This window comes from Cricetulus griseus, chromosome 3 (genome assembly GCF_003668045.3).
Source record: "Cricetulus griseus strain 17A/GY chromosome 3, alternate assembly CriGri-PICRH-1.0, whole genome shotgun sequence".
Lineage (NCBI taxonomy): Eukaryota > Metazoa > Chordata > Mammalia > Rodentia > Cricetidae > Cricetulus > Cricetulus griseus.
The window spans coordinates 34,347,020-34,356,504 of NC_048596.1; the positions used below are offsets into that span (position 1 = coordinate 34,347,020).

A 9,485-nucleotide genomic window follows, 5' to 3' on the forward strand; every position below is an offset into this window, starting at 1 on the left:
TAAAGACCTGTGTAGAAAAGGTTTATGAATTGACTCTGAAAGGAAAATTATGATTTTGTCAATTAGCAGGAATAGACCTAGTAGATGTCGTGGTGCCTTTTACTAATGCTGAAATTGCCTTGTTATGGACAGAAGATGAAAACTGGCAAAGGGCTTGCAGTAATTTTTTAGGAGAGATTAGCAACAGATATCCCAAAAAGCAAGAGACTATGATTTATAAAGAGAACTAATTGGATTCTTCCTCACATTGTATGGGGAACACCAATGTCTAGAGACCCTCATTCTATATTGATGCAAATAAATCAGGAAAGATGTGCTATAAGTCAGGAAATTTAAATAAAGTGGCTCAAAGCTCTTATGACTCCATTCAAAAGCCAGAATTATATGTTAGTCTCATGGTATTATCATATTTTTCAGAACCTCTTAATATAATTACTAATACTCAATATGCAGAAAGAGTTGTTTTACATATTGAAACACTGAACTTATTCCAGACAATTCAGAATTAACTCTGTTATTTATTCAATAATAAGAAATAATCAGAAATAGAAATCATCCCTTGTATATAACACATATCAGATTCCACATGGGTTTACCAGACCCACTAGCATAAGGTAATGATGAAGTCTATCAACTATTCCTTCCTGGACAAATGTGACATCTGAAGAAAAAGGATGAATCATTCAGAGAAAATGTCCCAAGAAAAAGAGTAAATTAGGCTAATGGTATAGCACCTTTCCAACAGGAAAAATTGCATAAATCTTTCCAAATCTTAGTTTCCTCTGTTCTCTACAGACATACAGGTCTTTCTGTTGTCGCAATTCAATTGAAAATTAAAGCTGGCTTTAGAATTGGAGCATGGATCTCTCTTTCTCTCAACCCAAGCATGCTTGTTAAAGGAAAATCCAAAATGTCTGTCTCGTGTAAGAAGAGCCACCTGGTACGGGACAGAAGAAAAAACCAAAATGAAGGGACTATTCTGCTGCCACTAACAAAGTGCAAGATGAGTTGAGTTTTATAGAGCACTAATTCTAGAAATAGGCTTCATCTAGCTTCCTGTATATGATTTCGTGCTTGAGTCTGAAGCAAGTAACTAAAAATTAAGCTTGTGTACCCCAGATATAATTAACAAGTTGTGGTCCTTTAACCTCTCTTAGATCTGCTGCATATGGCATTTAAAATGTTTAAGTTTTCCTCAGTAAACCATGATCATCCCTAACAGAAACCTTTTACCTCTCCAAAAGGATGATGGATCCCCACAAAGACAAGCCCACCTGGATTGTGGTAATGAGACACTAAGCTGACAAACACCACCAAAATGTCAATTTCAGCTGCAAACTGCTCAGGACAACTTCAAATCTGCTAGCTGAAAGGGTCCAGCCTCACAGAATACTCTAGCCAGGACTTCAGATAAGCTCTACACTTTCTCATTCCACAGTGACTGCATAACAAATGTTACAGCTAATTTTCTCAGGATTTGACCATTATTTCTATTTTCTCAGGGTCCCCTGAAGATGCCACCACCCAAAGACTACAGGAAGTAATTTTAGGAACACAACACCCACTTTCCCAAAAGGTGGGGTGGGTAGTCTTTAGTCACTTGTGGATTATAGATGTTTATCATCATTTAGGGGGAGTTGGTTGAAAATTGTTACTGGTCATAGTCATGGAAGAAACTAAGCAAAGAAGATTAGAGTTAGGGCTCTCATTCTAAAAAGAAAAAGGGGGATAAAATAGGCATGTTAGGATAAAAGGGTAGATTATTGAACCTACTTTTAAACTAAAAATGCAATTGCTAGTCTTAAATATTTTACATTAGTAAAATATTTTGTATATTGACACACATTTTTTATGTAATTAAACCTCAATTTCTTAAATAATCAACAACAATAATAAGAACAAATAATTCCAACCACGGACAATTTTATGGACTCCAAAAGATAAATTAATGTACATATAAGAACTTCAACGTGTGAGTGCACTAAATGCTGGGCACTGTCAAATCACATCCTAGCCCAACTGTTTGGCACTGTCAAACTACCACATATCAGCCCAACCAACTGACACAGGTCTGTGTTCTGACTGAGATAATCTGACCAAGATAATTTGCTGTAAGACCATTGTTAAAATTTGCTTTATAATGTCTGGATTTCTTGCCTTATTTCACTAAACAGCCCATTAAATACCATTGCAATGTTTTCAACAGCATTTTTCTAAGTCCTGTAGCACTAAGAAGCCCACTCAGCAATGCTTGACATAAAGCCTGATGATGTTTCTGATTTCCCTAAAGTTTTCTTTGGGAATTTTTTAATTCACAAATTTAAGGTTATTTTTGTTACACTGTATATGTGTTTCTACTTTTAAGGTATTTTTGTATATTGACACAAATTTAAGGCTATTTTTGTTATACTGCATATATGTTTCTACTCTTTTTTAAGTTATAGTACTTTTGCAGCTCATGTAACAATGCAGTGTAAATTTCTAGCCATTGAACGGTATTATTATAAACTACTTAGGATAATTAAAAAATACAGGTTAGTAGTTAGTCATCTAACAATCAAATTTGTGGCAATGTTAGTTATGTTTTCAAGGCCAAATAGAGATACATTTTAGATAGACAGATGTTCTTTAAACACTTCAGGGACCTACAGAATATGGCATTTAAAATATTTTAACAACATAAGGCTTCTCATGACAATGAGATATGCTTGTCCCTGGCAGCAGCAATTTACTTCAAAAAAAGGATGATGGGCATTGAATGGCCTCCATATGGAGTTGTTTTCATTGTGGCAAAGCCAGCCATCTGTTCAAGAAGCTGTCTGTGTCTCAACTGCTGACAGTATACTGCCCAAATTGAACAAGCAGGACACAAAAGCAAGTGACTGTTCAACTTTGCTAAGACAAGGTGGGACAGTCCTTTGAAATCCCCCCTTAACAAAAAAAGTCTGTCAGATGTTCTATACCTTAGGCCAAAGATGGATACCCCAATGTTACAGGGAAAACCTGGGTGACTGTCCAGGAAGCCAGGTGTCTCTCATTTCTATAGTTCTGGAATTTTTTTTTTGCTCTATACTTCCTGTTTACTCAGATAATATTATATCCTTCTTCAGTCTTTGATGGTTTGAAGACTAGATAGTTATAGTTACAGTTTTTCTTGTTACTAAATTCAGAAAAGAAACTCACAAAAGTAGTGTAAAGTGTATAAGATTGAGAGATATAAAAGCATAAATTGTTTATCTACAATAATGTTTAGAAGTCTAAAAATAGTGTTTTGGGTTGGTAATACAAGTTAGGATACAAAGTGAATTAAACACAAAACTTTGGACTCACCAAGATAGGATAGATAATGGAGTATTTTCTCTGAACTTGCCAAATGCAAATGGACTGGACTTTCTGGTAATTGTTCTTATTGCATATAGTTTACTGTTAGAGTTAAAAACCTTCCTTTTTATTTAGACAAAAAGGGAGATATGTGGGATATTTTGATTACACTCTGACACTCCTAAGACTGTCAGTAAAATTTACCTTGAATCAGAGGGCAGAGCTAGCTACTAACTGACCCAAATTAGCAATAGAGATTTTGGAGGACTGAGGACATATAGAGAGATAAAGGAAGTAGTAGGGAAGGTTTTAGAAAGAGTCTTGGCCCTCCTTTGGATCCAGGGAGGAGAGAGAGGAGGTCACTGGTTGCTTCTCTGTCATTTCTTAATCAATCAGTTCTCACCCCAATATCTGACTCCTGAGTGTTTTATTGATAAAGAATAATTAGATAAATGCTCCACAGCTGTTATGAGAGAACAAGAAATGTAGAGGCGGGTGAGAAGAAATAGGTTACTTGATGCAAATCACAGCCAGATAATTTATAGTAGTACAATGATGATAGAATTCAACAAAGCTTGATAAGAGGATTTCTAATGTTCTCAACACAAATAAAAGATAGATATTGGAGATGTCAAATAACATAAACATCTTGAATTGATAATGGTACAGATATACTGAATATGATAATGTATAAAATATACTGAATCATGCATGACACTTTACTCCTAAAAGTTATGTAATTGCTGCCAGTAAATAAGTAAATAAGAATGTTTCAAAATCAAAAGGAGCAAAGGAGTGGAATAGCCTTTTTTCCCCAAATAAGATATACATACAAATGATCAATATATGCATAAAAAGAATTCTTCAAAATTACTGACAAAGAGCGATATGCAAATTAAGACAAAGTGTTACATCACTTCACTGATTAAAATAGCCCCACCCCACCAAAGAAGATGACACACCTACAAATAGAGGAGAAGGAAAAGGGTTCCCTTGCATAGCATTGGTATGGATCCTAGCTCGTTCAGCACCTATGCAAAACTACTCAGATGTTTCTCAAAAAACAAAAAACAAGTAAAGTGTAAAGTTAGGACTAACATATGGCACAGCGATTCCACTGCTGAGGAGTAACTAAAAGAAATGTAATCATGTCAAAAAAATACCGGCAATCATGATCACCACTGCACATTCACAGCAACCAATGTAGGAAGAGAAGCCAAGAATGCACTGACCATGTACTGACAGTGTGTGTGCAGCGGGTTACCATTCTATCACAGAGAAGCACATGCAGGAAACTAGGGAACATAATGTTAATGAAGAAGTCAGAGCAAAGGCAAAACTGTACAAGGCTGTTCACATGTGGAATTTGAAGAGGTAATTCTCTACAGAGTATAATAGTGGTTGCCAGAGCTGAAGAGTGAGGATAATTGGAAAACACCCACCAAAGGGCACACAAGGTTTCTGGTCACTGTGAATAGGTTCTGGTGATCTAATTTAAAACAGGGGTGGTAATAGATATATTGATTAATGTGATGATCATTGTGTGGGACATATACTAAAATTGGAACAATACAGACAAGATTAGCATGGCCCCTGCACAAGGATGACACAAAAATTCGTGAAGTGTTCCCTACTTTTTAAAGACCTGTACCGTAGGAATTTTGAGTCTCTAAAGAAAGAAATTAAAGAAGATACTAGAAAATGGAAGGATCTCCCATGTTCTTGGATAGGTAGGATCAACATAGTAAAAATGGCAATCTTGCCAAAAGCAATCTACAGATTCAATGCAATCCCCATCAAAATCCCAGTACAATTCTTCACAGACCTTGAAAGAACAATTCTCAACTTTATATGGAAAAACAAAAGACCCAGGATAGCCAAAACAACCCTGTACAATAAAGGAACTTCTAGAGGCATCACCATCCCTGACTTCAAGCTCTATTACAGAGCTATAGTCCTGAAAACAGCTTGGAATTGGCACAAAGATAGACAGGTAGACTAATGGAATAGACTTGAAAACCCTGATATTAACCCACATACCTATGAACACCTGATTTTTGACAGAGAAGCTAAATTTATATGATGGAATAAAGAGAACATCTTCAACAAATGGTGCTGGCATAACTGGATTCTAGAATTTAGAAGACTGCAGATAGATCCATGTCTGTTTCCATACACAAAACTTAAGTCCAAATGGATAAAAGACCTCAACATAAATCCAACCACACTGAACCTATTGTCATGTAAAACAATCCTGTTTCTGATTCAAATAAAAAAGTTGAAAAAATAAAAGCATAACATCATTATATATATATATATATATATATATATTATATATATATCAAAGTGGGAAAAACCCTTGAATTAATTGGTACAGGAGACTGCTTCCTGAACATTACACCAGTAGCACAGACATTGAGATCAACAATTGATAAATGGGACCTCCTGAAATTGAGAAGCTTCTGTAAGGCAAAGGACACAGTCAGCAAGACAAAATAGCAGCCCACAGACTGGGAAAAGATATTCACCAATCCCATATCTGACAGAGGGATGATTTCCAAAATATATAGAGAACACAAGAAGCTAGTCTCCAAAACACCAAATAATCCAATTAAAAAGTGGGGTACAGAACTAAATAGACAATTCTCAATAGAGGAATCTAAAATGGCTGAAAGACACATAAGAAACTGCCCAACATACTTAGCCATGAGGGAAATGCAAATCAAAACAGCTCTGAGATACCATCTTGCTCCTGTCAGAATGGCTAAAATCAAAAACACCAATGACAGCTTATGCTGGAGAGGATGTGGAGAAAGGGGAACACTCCTCCACTGCTGGTGGGAGTGACAACTTGTACAGCCACTGTGGAAATCAGTATGGTGAATCCTCAGGAAAATGGGAACCAGTCTACCACAAGATCCAGCAATTCACTCCTAGGCATATACCCAAAAGATGCACATTCATACAATAAGGATATCTGTTCAACGATATTCATTGCAGCACTATTTGTAATAGTCAGAACCTGGAAGCAACCTAGATGCCCCTCAACTGAAAAAATGGATAGAGCAAACTTGGTACATTTACACAAAGGAGTACTAATTAGCAGAAAAAAAATGGAATCTTGAAAATTTGCAGGCAAATGGATGGAACTAGAAGAAACCATTCTGACCAAGGTAAGCCAGTCACAAAAACAAACATGGTATGTACTCACTCATATGTGGATTTTAGACATGGAGCAAAGGATTACCAGCCTACAATCTACACTGCCTGATAAGCTAGTAAACAAGGAGGACTCTAAGAGAGACATACATGGTCCCCTGGAGAAGGGGAAAGGGACAAGATCTCCTGAGCAAATTGCGAACATGGGTAGGGGGAAGCTAGGAGAATGAGAAGGGGAGAAGAGGAGGGATGAGGAGGACATGAGGGAACAGAAAGGTTGAGTTGGGGGAAGAACAGAAGAAAGCAAGATAAGAGATAACATAATAGAGGGAGACATTATAGGTTTAAAGAGAAATCAGGCACTAGGGAAATGTCTGGAGATCTACAAAGATGACACCAAGTAACAATCTAAGCAACAGAGGAGAGGCTACCTTAAATGCCCTCCACTGATAATGAGACTGATGACTAACTTATATGCCATCCTAAAGCCTTCATCCAGCAGCTCGTGAAAGTAGAAACAGACTCCTACAACTAATCACTGAACTAACTAGAATTCAGTTGCAGAGAAGGACGAGTAATGAGCAAAGGTGTCCAGACCAGGCTAGTGAAACCCACAGAAACAGCTGACTTGAACAATGGGGAGCTCTTGGTTCCCAGACTGATAGCTGGGAAACCAGAATTGGACTGATCCAGACCTCAGGAACATGGGTGTCAGTGAGGAGACCTGGGAAATCTATGGGGCCTCCTGTAGTAGATCAGTACTTAACCCTAGCATAGGTGTGGACTTTGGGAGCCCATTCCACATAGAGGGATACTCCCTGAGCCAAGACACATGACGGTGGGCCTAGGCCCACCCTCCTTGGGGAGCAGAAATGGTGTGTGATAAGTAGGGTTTTAGTTGTGGGACTAGTAGAGGAGGAGGGGAGGGAGAGGGAACTGGGTTTGACATGTAAAACAATCTTTTTTCTAATTCAAATAAAAAAATAAAAAAACCCAGTGAGTGGTTATGACACTTAAACTTGAGTCCACTCTTCCTCACCCTTCAGTCCTCCCTCAGCATGCTGGGAGCTCTACTCCAGAGGAAACTCTCCCACAAAGCACTTAAGTGCTATTGAATCTCTCTAAAATGAATAAAATGAGCAGCATTTCCCAACCACCTCTTCAGAGGCCAGTTTCCAGATCGGAGTATATAAGTTATCAAGGACTTCTTTCTTCCACCAGCCCTACTGAGAGCTCCACTGGTTCAATCAGGAACAGAAAGTTGATGATGCAAGGTGCAGTTATCCTTACCTCAGCTTTCTCATAGGAAGAATACTGGCCTACTGGGAAGGGAAGGCTATAGAGGTTGGTGCTACTGCCCTTGCCCAGTGCCCAGCTCATAGAGAAAGAATGCTATGTAGGAAAGGAAGAATGTTTTCCTGCTCTCAGATCTGGAGAGTGGCTCAGAGATTTGGCCACAGCATGTAAGAAGCTACCCACTGAGTTGATTTAGAATAGTGTAGAAAAGGGGTCAACTCAGAGGACAGTGAACTTTGGGATTAACAGAATGCTGCTAACTCAGTGGAAGCAACCAGCACCACAGGGCACCTAGATCACCAGAGAGAACCAGGTGAAGAAAGATCGGTGAGGATGAGCAGGATCTCCTTCCTCCCAAAGCCTAGAATGGTCAAGGAGCCTGAGTTCACCTGGGTCAGACTGTGAAGCAATTTATGCACCGAGACATTATTTTAGAAACTAATTAGCAGCAATTAATGGACCTTTACAGTTGGGTGTGACTCTATCAAGGCAAGCAGTCCTACAGCAATCACAAAGGAACATGGAGCCCCACTGACCCCAATCACTCTCAGCCTTGTGATCGATGTCATGCTCGAGGCTACAGGACTTCAGGGATGCTGACAGTTCACATCATGAACAAAAGATTCTGTTAAGATATACCAACCAATCTACTTCACAGTCAACGACTGTTAGGAAACAAGCATGGAAAGAGGGAAATCAGTATTTGGAGTTGCTTTCCTATAAAAATATTCAGTTGTCAACAACAAAAATCTATGAGATATTTTTTAAATCATTCTCATAACCCAGGAGTGGGGTAGGTAGGGAAAATGGGTCTCAGAAACTGCCTGTAAGAGGGACCTGTCTTAAAAGGCCTTTAACATCGCTATAGTATGTTCAAAACTAATAAAAACCATGCTCAGAGAAGTAAAGGAATAGGGGATCAGATAGAAATTGAAAATGAAGAGAAATTGTAACCAATGAACTAAACCAAAGTTCTAGAATTGAAAGTACAGAGATTAAAGTGAAAATCCAGACCTGGCTGGAGTTGATCTGAATTCCTGGATGAATCAGTCTTAAGGACAAAGTGATTTAGTCTCTGTAATCTAAAGTAATGGAGGGAGCAATGGGGAAAAGTGAGCAGAGCCTTCAACATGGACCAGCCCTGAGAGCAATGACAAGTGTGTAGGGGACATTGAAGGGAGAATGAGGAGAAGGAGCAAAAAACTTATAGTGGCCTAGAAGTCCTCCAATTGGATGAATGATGGTGATGTGTACATTCAAGAAACTCAACTTGGTCTAAGAAGGGTGAAATCAAAGGTCCCATGGTCACCACTTATGGTGACTTTTGATTACAAAGATAGAGAGGAAACTCTAAAAAGCTGTAAGAGAAAATAACACAGCATGTTCAAGGAAGCCCTCCAAATGTAACAGCTGACTTTTCTCCCGAACACCGAGGCCACAGAATGGAATGATGTGTTTAGTGCTGATGAAAAAACAAAGCCTGTCAACCAGAAATTTATACACAGCAACAACCTTTCAAAATGAAAGGCACAGTCCACGACATTCCTGGACAAAGCAGGGAGAATGTGCTGCCATTAGAATTCTTTACAACAGATAGTAAATTAAGTTCTTCAGAATAAAAACACAAGTGATCAGAGGAAGGAATTTAAACCTTCATGAAAAATCAAAGAGGCCTGAGAATTAATTAAGTAATTACAAAGACAGCACAG

At 38.3% G+C, this 9,485-nt stretch overlaps 1 long non-coding RNA gene and 1 other non-coding gene across 2 annotated transcripts in view; both read left to right on the forward strand.

Annotated features, from left to right (window-relative positions):
- LOC113834751 overlaps positions 1 to 4,060 on the forward strand; it is a 65,611-nt gene extending 61,551 nt beyond the window's left edge. The window contains exon 4 of the long non-coding RNA XR_003483526.2: positions 1,245 to 4,060. This is a non-coding gene — a long non-coding RNA (uncharacterized LOC113834751). The remainder of the gene's footprint in view (positions 1 to 1,244) is intronic.
- A 795-nt stretch (positions 4,061 to 4,855) lies between these two features.
- LOC113831560 lies at positions 4,856 to 4,959 on the forward strand. The gene has a single exon (XR_003483590.1). It is a non-coding gene; the product is annotated as a U6 spliceosomal RNA (small nuclear RNA).
- Positions 4,960 to 9,485: the final 4,526 nt, after the last annotated feature.